The 11107-nt window shown below is 39.4% G+C and overlaps 1 pseudogene; it reads right to left on the bottom strand.

The window, feature by feature from the left end:
• Positions 1-245: 245 nt before the first annotated feature.
• Positions 246-7311, bottom strand: LOC127129969 (MMS19 nucleotide excision repair protein homolog; annotated as a pseudogene).
• Positions 7312-11107: the final 3796 nt, after the last annotated feature.

The following is an 11107-nucleotide window of genomic DNA, read 5'->3' as shown; positions in this document are numbered from 1 at the left end:
GAAGAGTGCACGCCCAGTCCAGTTCCAGCTGCGTCTCAAAAGTATCTCTGGCCTCGTTTGTGTAAGATTTGGAAAGATAAGTTGCATTTCCTTACGAGAATCCTGCATTATTTATCTGAAGCCTATAGTGATTTGGACATGAACTGTGATAAATGCAGGTCTTTGATCAAGCTTGGTTTTGATTTTTTTGTGTTAATGCTGTGATTCTATGGCTCTTTCTTTGCAGCAATCCTTGCACTTTCATTTTACTCCTGATCAAACCAGGCAATTTCATTCTTAAGCACGACAGCCAGCATTTTCTCCCTCACACGTTTCGTAAGATTTTCGCCAACAATATCCCAGAAGAAGTGTTGCAATATGTTGAAGATAAATGCAGTTGATGAAAGACCAATCAACAAGTAGCAGTACTTATTTATTTCTCGAATCATGTATCTGTGTTCCGGATTGTAATAGATACTAAGAACAGCACTAAGAACATAAGCAAAAAATGCTAAGTGACCCACAAACAAATGAACCGATTGAGCCAATTAAAGCGTAAAGCCCTTCGGGAGAGTTCATTTTAACTAGTCTCCAAAACGAACTGGCTTGATCTTTGAAGGCAAGCTTTTCGTGCTTGTAATTTGGATGAGATGCATCTAGGGACAAACTGAAATCTGATGGTAGAGAAATCAGACAATCTACATGAGTACGGTGATCGTCCATAAGAAGAATTCCTAGTAATTACCGGCGAGCTAACCGAGTTTCTTGAACTTGAAGGCCTTTATCCTCAAATGGAGAATTAAAATCCATGCAATTTCCTGCTTGGCTCCAAATCTCCACAGCAAATTGCACTACAAACTTTTCTGCATCCCCCATGTTCATGAATCCATGGAAGTAGCTTGCAAGAATAGCACTCCAAAAGTTGAACAGCAGTTTCAATAGACTGTAAACTTTTATGGACATAGACCTCAGATAGATTGGCAAATATAGCTCCTTCCAGCCCTTGAAGAATTGTAAGCATATTTTGCATGCTAGTCATGCCTATATCGGATAATGCTTCTACTTTGAGTGAAAAAGGTAGAGCAATATCATCAAGCGATAGTAGTTCCATAATTTTGTCTACAACAAAACTCCTGTAGCTCATAGCTTTTTCAGACTCACTGAAGTTTTGAACAAACAAACCAATATGAAATAATGCTTTTCAATGTGGCATTCCATAGTACTGTTTTGTCAAAATCCTCTACGATAATTGCCATGAATTTCTTCAAAATATTCTCAAATGTTGATTTTGGTATTGGGAAAACATCTAGATGAAACATTGCCAGAATCAGCAAACCCTTCACTCCAATGTATATATCACGATCAGGGGGACATCTGTCATCACTTACTGCTAAGACTGAACCAAAGGCATTAAATAGAAATGCTGAGAAACTATGAAGTATGGTGAAATATGTCCCATGTTTTTCCTCAGACAAAGTAACTAATTCCCTGCATCCTGCAAGTAGTTCTATACAAAGATAGAGGAATCCGAAGTTAACACTTTGTGAGGCAAAACTACCACCATTTTGCAAGCCATCGGTGTTACTAGCAGAAAATCCCAAATTATCCATCATTCTTGAGAGAAGACTTTGAAACACGGCATTGCAGGAAGGAATGGAAGTCTTGGCAGTAAGATAGAGAATACGACCGATAGCATGTAACTTCTTCTTTTCTTGTACAGAAATAGTGTTGTAATTCTCATAAGAGGAAATGTTATTGATAATAAAATTGACATCCTCATCATCAATTATCAAGCTAATTAACTGACTGCTATTTTGCACAATAAGCTCTTGAAGGAGGGACAGAGCTTCAATTACAACTTCATTCTTTGGAAAGTCAATACCATCTATGGGTGCTAGACTAAAAGACAAATCTGGCTCATCCAAGTAAGTATTTATGGTGTCTTTTAATGAAGACCAAACCGCCTTAGCATATTTTGCAATTCTCTCGGATCCATACTTGACGGAGCAAGCTCTAAGATATTGTAAGGGATCAATCTTTGCTGAATGTAGTGAAGAAGAAAGTTTCTCAAGAAACAGAGGAATAACAAATGGTCCAAAAACTGGTGTAGAAGAGAATGCATGCATCAGAGTTCTTGACAGCATAAGGGCTGTCAAATGATCAATCTCAGGCCTGGTGAAAGTCTTCTGCTTTAACAGTTTCTCAAGTTCAATTAATCCACCTTGATCTGAGTCAGAACAATTAATTTGAACATTACTTTCACCAACTGCTCCTTGCTGATTTCCAGGAGATTTATTAGCAACCTGTCTAGCTTCTTCTTGAAGACTGTCCTGCCAGTAACTTCAGTAATATGTCCACTCCTCCAGGTTGAATTGTTGAGTTCCAGAATCCCTCAGCACCGCTGGAGAGATTTTTCAATGTTCCTGTCAATAAACTTTCAACTACATTTTCCGTTTTCAAGCCAATTCGCAACTACTCCAAGGCACGGCTATTACTCCTTCAGTTGAAAATATTTTGGAACCAACGTAACCTTTTCCTTAAACCGATCATTTCCCCCAAATGCAGTCTTAGAGCCTCTTACTCAAATCTTAAGCAAAGCAAACAAAACTCAAAGATGTGTAAAACATATCGCTACACCTCCTTGTACACAATTTGATCAAACCATGTTTATGGGTGTAAGTTCTTTAACGCAGCCTGACCAGTTATTACACCAAAGTAATAACTGATTTTATCACATGATAAAGGATTCCATGTCTTGCTTGACCAAGGGAAAATAATCAATCTATCTCAAGACAAATGGTGAGGCCCAAAGGTTTATGGAATAGCAGGTGGTGACAAGTCTACATGAAACGAGTTGGTGGATAGATTCATGACCAGATGAAATGATCATGAGGAGAAAAGAAAATGAATGATCGATGAGAGAAAAATAAAAATTTCAGGGCCAAAATCGGGGTATGACAGTTGCCCCTATTTAAGTATCTTCAACTAGAGAATATGAAGCAGGACACTCTTCATATGATCATAGTGGAAGATGATTAAATACTAAGAAGACCCGGATTTTGATCCTGAATCCCTATGACATGATGTGATATGATATGATATGATATGATATGATATGATATGATACGATATGACATGATATGATATGCATGAATGCATGATTTGTCTTTATTTTTTTTTTATATTTTTTTTATTTTTATTTTTTTATTTTTTTAATTTTCTTCCCTGCTAGGGATATGATGGACCCTCAACAGGAGACGCTACTAGACAGACCAAACTATGGGGAATGCTGATGGTCCACAGGAAGACAGACAAATGGTAAGGAACAAACTTGCTGGGGAAACAGTCCTGCTGGAGAATCAGACACACACTGGGGAGTATTCAAAGTGAGATTTGGTGAACAGCATTCAGAGTACAAGAGAGTAAGTTCACAATTTGACTTACTAAGCCCGAATATGGAAATTTCCACAACATGTTCATGTATGACTTGACAACGCTGGGGAATAATCATGGAGAAAAACTCTTCAGAACAGGTTCATGTATGACCTGACACCGGAATAGAAGGTTCAATGACAGGTTCGTGCATGACCTGAATAGGATTGAACAAAGAATCTTCAGAGTAGGTTCAAGCATGACCGGACCCCGGAATAAAAAGGTTCAATGACAGGTTCATACAGGACCTGAATAGGATTGAACAAAGAATCTTCAGAGTAGGTTCAAGCATGACCGGACCCCGGAATAAAAAGGTTCAATGACAGGTTCATATAAGACCTGAATAGGATTGAACAAAGAATCTTCAGAGCAGGTTCAAGGATGACCTGACCCCGGAATAAAAAGGTTCAATGACAGGTTCGTACATGACCTGAATAGGATTGAACAAAGAATCTTCAGAGCAGGTTCAAGGATGACCTGACCCCGGAATAAAAAGGTTCAATGACAGGTTCGTACATGACCTGAATAGGATTGAACAAAGAATCTTCAGAGCAGGTTCAAGCATGACCGGACCCCGGAATAAAAAGGTTCAATGACAGGTTCGTATAAGACCTGAATAGGATTGAACAAAGAATCTTCAGAGTAGGTTCAAGCATGACCGGACCCCGGAATAAAAAGGTTCAATGACAGGTTCGTATAAGACCTGAATAGGATTGAACAAAGAATCTTCAGAGTAGGTTCAAGCATGACCGGACCCCGGAATAAAAAGGTTCAATGACAGGTTCGTATAAGACCTGAATAGGATTGAACAAAGAATCTTCAGAGTAGGTTCAAGCATGACCGGACCCCGGAATAAAAAGGTTCAATGACAGGTTCGTATAAGACCTGAATGGGATTGAACAAAGAATCTTCAGAGTAGGTTCAAGCATGACCGGACCCCGGAATAAAAAGGTTCAATGACAGGTTCGTATAAGACCTGAATAGGATTGAACAAAGAATCTTCAGAGTAGGTTCAAGCATGACCGGACCCCGGAATAAAAAGGTTCAATGACAGGTTCGTATAAGACCTGAATAGGATTGAACAAAGAATCTTCAGAGTAGGTTCAAGCATGAACGGACCCCGGAATAAAAAGGTTCAATGACAGGTTCGTATAAGACCTGAATAGGATTGAACAAAGAATCTTCAGAGTAGGTTCAAGCATGAACGGACCCCGGAATAAAAAGGATTGGACTCTGACCGTAAGCAATGGACTACAACCACCCTTTAACGGATTTTGCCAACAACAATTGGACTTGAAAATGACCGGGAAGACCGAATGTTGGTTTAAGGGCAACAAATACAAACTGGAATTAGAGGTCAAAGGATCTAGGATCGACAACAAGACCTGGGTCAATGGAAAATGAGCACGAAGTACATTTCGGCTATGCATGATTTGAATTTCCTTTTATGCATGATATATGAATGATCATGATTTTGAGGATGCTGACACCTGAGTGGACTGGGAGTTGGTAAAGGCTTTTTATGGAAGCTCATGATTCCTCAACACCGAGAACTTAACCAAATATTTGTGATAGATGTTGTCAAAGGAGAATTCTATCCAGCTTGATAGCCACAACTTAGCCAATGGATCCTTTTGGAGGATCAATGAATCGTGCTAGCATAATTTTCAGGCACTCGTCTTAAACTCGATAGTTGTTGACGTATGGCAGAATTTGTTTGAGCAGTTTGAAAGCACGAAGAAAGAGGTTCTGCCCCTCTGTGGCTCATCTTGCCCCAGTTTGTTGAGACTTTGGCAATGTTAACCTTGAGAGTGGGTTTGGAAACAACCTGCCATGAGACTACCTCGAGATGGCATGCCCCAAGCGTTTGTAACTTGCAGCGGTCCGAACTTGACTAACCAAATGCTGGAATGGTAGACTCTTGATTGATTGTCCTTTGGATAGCTGGACTCATTGAGCTCTGAGGTGGCTTGCCCCAGCCTAAGTCTTAAAGCAAAATACTCTTGGCTAACTGAACCATGGAGTGATTAGCTCGAATTAACTGATGCTCAAAGTGATTTGCCCTTGACTAGACTTCTTTCACTCCATCAAGTTCTTCAACTGTATATTGTTGGAATTTCTTTGACGCTAAGTGTTGACTTGCAAATAAGATTGTGCATTCAAAAAAAATGGTAATTTTAATGCAATGTTTATGCAAAAATTTGAAATCAAAGTTTATTGATATAAATGGGTGAAATACAGTGAACGAGTCATTGATAAGAACACAATGGTGATCAAGTCATTCACAGTATGCAAGTTGGTGCCATCAAATGATTAACAAAAATCGTTTGGAGTCAGGTTAACACAGCCTTGTTATAGTATGCCTTCAAAATAAACCCTGCCTCAATTAGGTCTTTTAAGGGTTGTAACGTGGTCTGGTTCACGGTTTTTTTGAAACAAAAGGATATAAGGCTCAAAATTTATTTTTTACCCACCCCTTCTTCTTGATGATCTCCAGTTCCTACGTTCAGTTAATTCAATACACGCATTCGACTTCCAAGAGGGTTCGAAGGTGTGATGAGGATTCAAGACGAATTTTCTTGAAATGGCAGTCACCATATTTTTTGTCGAGGATTTAATGACCTCTTTTGATTGATTTTCTTTATCCCTAATTTTGCCTGGACCGCTTTTTTTTTTTTTTTTTTTTTTTTTTTTTTTTTTTTTTTTTTGACGCTTTCGGTCCATCGGGATGCCCCCAACTTTTGCCTAAGTCATTTTGTGGTTTTTGACTTAGCAGGCTTTTTATTTTATTTTTTTAAAGGTATTGACTGCCACATTATTGGTGGATAAGGATCAACCAACACTAATTTTAACTTTTCTTAGCTTCTTCGACACTTCAACACGTGCGCGAAGGATAACATGTGGTTGAACCTAATTGGAGGGTGTACATATGGACGATTTTTTGAAAGATCGACTGCATGATCAAACTATCTGAACATAACTACCCTGCCCCAGGTTAAGATTAAGGGTTTTAGATCCGAAATAAACACCAACTTCTATGCTCAAAGTGGTTGTCTAGGGATTCACTCCTTATAACTTCAGTGTTTGGGGATTTGAAACAATGCCTTACATCATCGACAAGGTTTTACTCAAAAGCATACCACAACAATTTCAGGTGTTTTGTTTTCATCATCCTCCCTCCAATCTTTGTTAACACAACAATTTGATAAACAAAAGTGAATGAGAGGAGTATTTTGTTTTTGTTTTTTAACATAAATGAAAAACGAGTGAATACGAATGGATCAATTCAAAAGATGCATAAACATTTCATTAATCTTACCAATTCAAAGAAAACAACAATGCTTAAAAGCAAATAACAGTCAACATGCAAAGAAACTACAAAAGAAATGCTGAAACAGCCAAATGATTGCCAGCTTTAGGGAATGACTTCTTCAATCTTGATCCATTAACTTAGGGGGACACCCTTTGAGATCTTCGCGCTTATCCGGTCGATGGGTTAACATTTACCACCAAGCTTCCTTCTTGAAAGGCTATGTACCTGTTGTCAATCAGCTGCTGTACTTTGGCTTTGAAAGCGTCACAGTCTTCAGTTGAGTGCCCTTCTGATCCGGCATGATATCCACATTTCTTAGCTGGGTCATACCCGGGTGGGTAAGGTTGTGGAACCGGTTTAAGAGACTTGGGAACCACCAACGAGTTTTGAATCAGAGGTTGTAGGAGTTGGCTGTATGTCATGAAGACCGGATGTTGAGGATCATTTTTCCTTTCCAAGTTACCTTGAGGCCTTTGCTGATTGTGATACCTCGGGCCTTGAGCTTGTTGATTTGGATGAGGGGTAAACCAGGATTGTTGGCAATGAAGACCAGAAGGTGGGGGTTGCTGGTACAACACTTTGGGCATTGCTAACTGCTCATTTTCAGCCACTTGAAAGTTGGGATCAACAAGCTTTTTGACATTGGCAGGATGATCTTCAAATTCTTTTCCTTCAATCTCATCGTTGCACGCAACTCTCTTGGATCCTTTACTCACTTCTCCCTTTCTTTCATTGATATGGGTCGCGACATTGGAAATCCAAGACGGTATCTCAATGCTCTTACCAGGAAACAATGATAGCTCATTAGCCATATCCCTGACATCTTCCTTGTGGTACAAAACCTTAAGGGGTTTCAAGGGTCCTTTCCCTTTCTCATTACCTGGCCCAGAAACCAAGGTATATGTTCTTGAGCCTTCCTCCTTGAGTGTTGGTGACCTTATATCAATCAAACCTTGCAGCTTGAGCTTAAAACTCTTGCATTCCTCGATGGAGTGCCCCATTGTTCCAGTATGGTATTCGCACTTGATCTTCGGGTGATCTTCTTCAAAAACTAAGCTCTTCTTGTTAATCAGTCCTCGTACCAAATATTTTAGCGCACAGCAAGAGTCTAGGTCATGTCCCAATGCCCCTTTATGGAATTCACATGTTGCATTTGGATTGTACCATGGCAGGTATGGTGACACAGGTGCGAGAGCTCGAGGGGTCACCAAAGCATTCTGGATCAGTAGCGGGTAGAGCTTGCTATATGGTACCGGAATCGAGTCATTGTGATCCTTGTTCCTCTTGTTCTGATTCTGGTTTTTGTTTTGAACCTGGTTTTGGTGACTTTGAGGAGCAATAGCCAGAGGATGTTGATGATGACGCCTTGAGGGAGGTCCATATACTGGTAAATGAGGAGTTGCCACATAGAACTTCCCTTGACCTGGGGTAACACCAGATGGATGTGGCGTAGTAGCTCTCTTTGTTGCAGCAGCGTATATTGGGTGACCCTCTCCTCCCAACAAGACTTGCAGGGTTTCCAAGACCCATCTCATTTGGATCTTCAAAAGATTAAGTTCCCCCTTCAGTGCTTCTTGGCTTTTCCTTAGCTCGTCCATCATTTCCTGAGACATGGTTCTTTGTTCTAAACGCGTGTTGAGAATCACTTTGCTTCACGGACAAAAGATGGATGAGTTTTTTTGGTATTTCGTCTGGAGAAGGCCATGCGTTATGATGAGATGCAAATGCAATGGAATGCGAATGAATGCAATGCAAGCCATGCACATTTGTTTTTTCATACACGGGTTCAAAAGTCTGAGGTACTGATGAATCAGATTGTTTTCCAAGAATAGGTTCTCACCGGGTAAGATCTAAGGTTTTTTGAAAAAGTTCCTAGAGTCATGGATCCATTAGACTGTTTGCTACCTGCGGCAACTTACTTGCCGGGCATCAACTCCATCTAAAGAATCTACTCTAGGTGAGGTTCTCGTATCGATCTAACGAGAAATACATCTCGCAGACCCACACTACGCAACCATCTTTCCTAGTTGGGCAAAGAACTAAGGTTCTACAAATGGTTCTCAGAGTCATGGATCCTAAAGAAAACATCGAAGCTTACGGCAACTTACTTGCCGAGCGACAACACCCTCTCAAGAATCTACTCTAAGTAAGGTTCTCGTACCGACCCAACGAGAAATACATCTCGCGGACCCGCACTACTCAACCTCGTCCTATCTTATGTTTTTACTCGAGACTCGGGTAAAAAGTCTTTCCCACAAGGTTTGCAATCAGAGTATCCAAGTACCAGACCATAATCGAACCAATACAACAGATTCATATCAATATGACAATAGAGATAGTAAAAACAATAAAGAAAAGCCACATAGGTAAACAAACAAAGGCACACAAACGACCTAACTAGGCTTGACTCACTTAGGGATTTTAAGTCCCCAGCAGAGTCGCCATCTGTCGCACCTCGAAAAAATGGGGATACGACTTCAAAGCGAAGCGCGATCGCACGCTCGCAATGATAGACTGAACAGAGTCGCCACCGAACTTTATTTATTCCTAAAAAGGAAAGGGGAAATATCGATAAAACCCACGACAAAAGAAAGGATAAGATATGGTCATCGCAACCAATATCAGGGTTCGGGAGTCGATTACGCAAGGGGAAGGTATTAGCACCCCTCACGTCCGTTGTACTCAACGGGAACCATTAGGTCAGTTGTGCGCATTAATGTTAGTTGAATTGTTAGGCTTTTCAGTTATTAGGTGGGAATGAAAGAATAGAAGACAGGAGAAATGTTTTTGGATTTTTGACGAAGTACTAAACCTAAGTTTTTTATTAGTGGGCCTGACAAGATTTACGAATCCTGCTCCTACGTATCTCAAAAGAGAAATCAAGGCTTACGTAGTTCTGGGTAGAAAAATGTTTGTTTGTTGGTCGATTTTAGCGAAGGCTATACTGTATTAATCGACGAAAACATTGTTTTACCCAAAACAGATGAGGAGTGGACGCATACCACACATCGAACGGATTTATAGATCTACATTCGGAAAAGCGTCGTTTATCTCTACTCAACAATCGTGGCCGAAACATTGTTTTGTATCACTTAAGACAATATACCTTTCGTTTATGAAAAAGGTTTTTGATTAGTCGCACAACGGCGAGAAAAGGAATTTGATTGGTTTGATGTATTTTGAGTGATGGCGAGAACTTGGATGAGCGAGATATACATCTCGAATCCTAGCCTCAGGAGTGCATGGTATACACCATGTTCCATTTCCATCTTTATTGAAAAAGTATTAAGGTATGAATTAGGTATTTTGAAGTTTGAAAGACGAGTACTTGTGACCTACAAGCTCTTACAGCTTGGGTCTAATACTCGGGACTACGTCTGGACATTCCACCCAGGCAGTCGGTTTCTTTCCCATATTGCTAAGAAAATGATTCGAATATTTATGAATATTTTGGAGGGAAGACGAATATTTATGGCTTACAAGCTCTTACAGCTTGAGCCTAATATTCGGGATTACAACTGGATATTCCCTCCAGGTAATCTTTTTCTTCCAACTTTATTGAGAAGATGGTTTAAGATATTTGCAGGTGTTTTAGAGAGAAGACAAATATTTATGACTTGCAAGCTCTTACAGCTTGAGCCTAATATTCGGGATTACGACTGGACATTCCATCCAGGTAACCTTTTTCTTCGCTTTTTATTTAGAAAATGATTTGAACATTAAAGAGAAGACGAATATTAACGGCTTACAAGCTCTTACAGCTTGAGCCTAATATTCGGGATTACGACTGGACCTTCCATCCAGGTAACCTTTTTCTTCGCATTTTATTTAGAAAATGATTTGGATATTAGAGAGAAGATGAATATTTATGGCTTGCAAGCTCTTACAGCTTGAGCCTAATATTCGGGATTACGACTGGACCTTCCATCCAGGTAACCTTTTTCTTCGCATTTTATTTAGAAAATGATTTGGATATTAGAGAGAAGACGAATATTTATGGCTTGCAAGCTCTTACAGCTTGAGCCTAATATTCGGGATTACGACTGGACATTCCATCCAGGTAACCTTTTTCTTCGCTTTTTATTTAGAAAATGATTTGATTATTAAATTAAAACAATTAAAGTACCGAAGTTTGAAACTATTGGAAGTAAAGTTGATGTTGCTTAAGAGCTCATTGTAAAAAGGATGCAATTAAAGGATACCAAATTTATGTTATTATGTGATATTTATCATTATTATTTTTTTGAATGGTTTTTCTTTTTATCAAAGCCATTAAGATGACTTATCATGATTTAAACACACCTCACCTAAAAAATTATATTTTACATAAATCCCAAAGAAAGAAAAAATCAATTAAGTTATATTAAAAATAAAAATGAATAA

The sequence above is a fragment of the Lathyrus oleraceus genome, chromosome 3 (genome assembly GCF_024323335.1).
Source record: "Lathyrus oleraceus cultivar Zhongwan6 chromosome 3, CAAS_Psat_ZW6_1.0, whole genome shotgun sequence".
Lineage (NCBI taxonomy): Eukaryota > Viridiplantae > Streptophyta > Magnoliopsida > Fabales > Fabaceae > Lathyrus > Lathyrus oleraceus.
The sequence above is the reverse complement of the archived record's forward strand: the minus strand, read 5'-3'. Positions and strand labels throughout refer to the sequence as shown.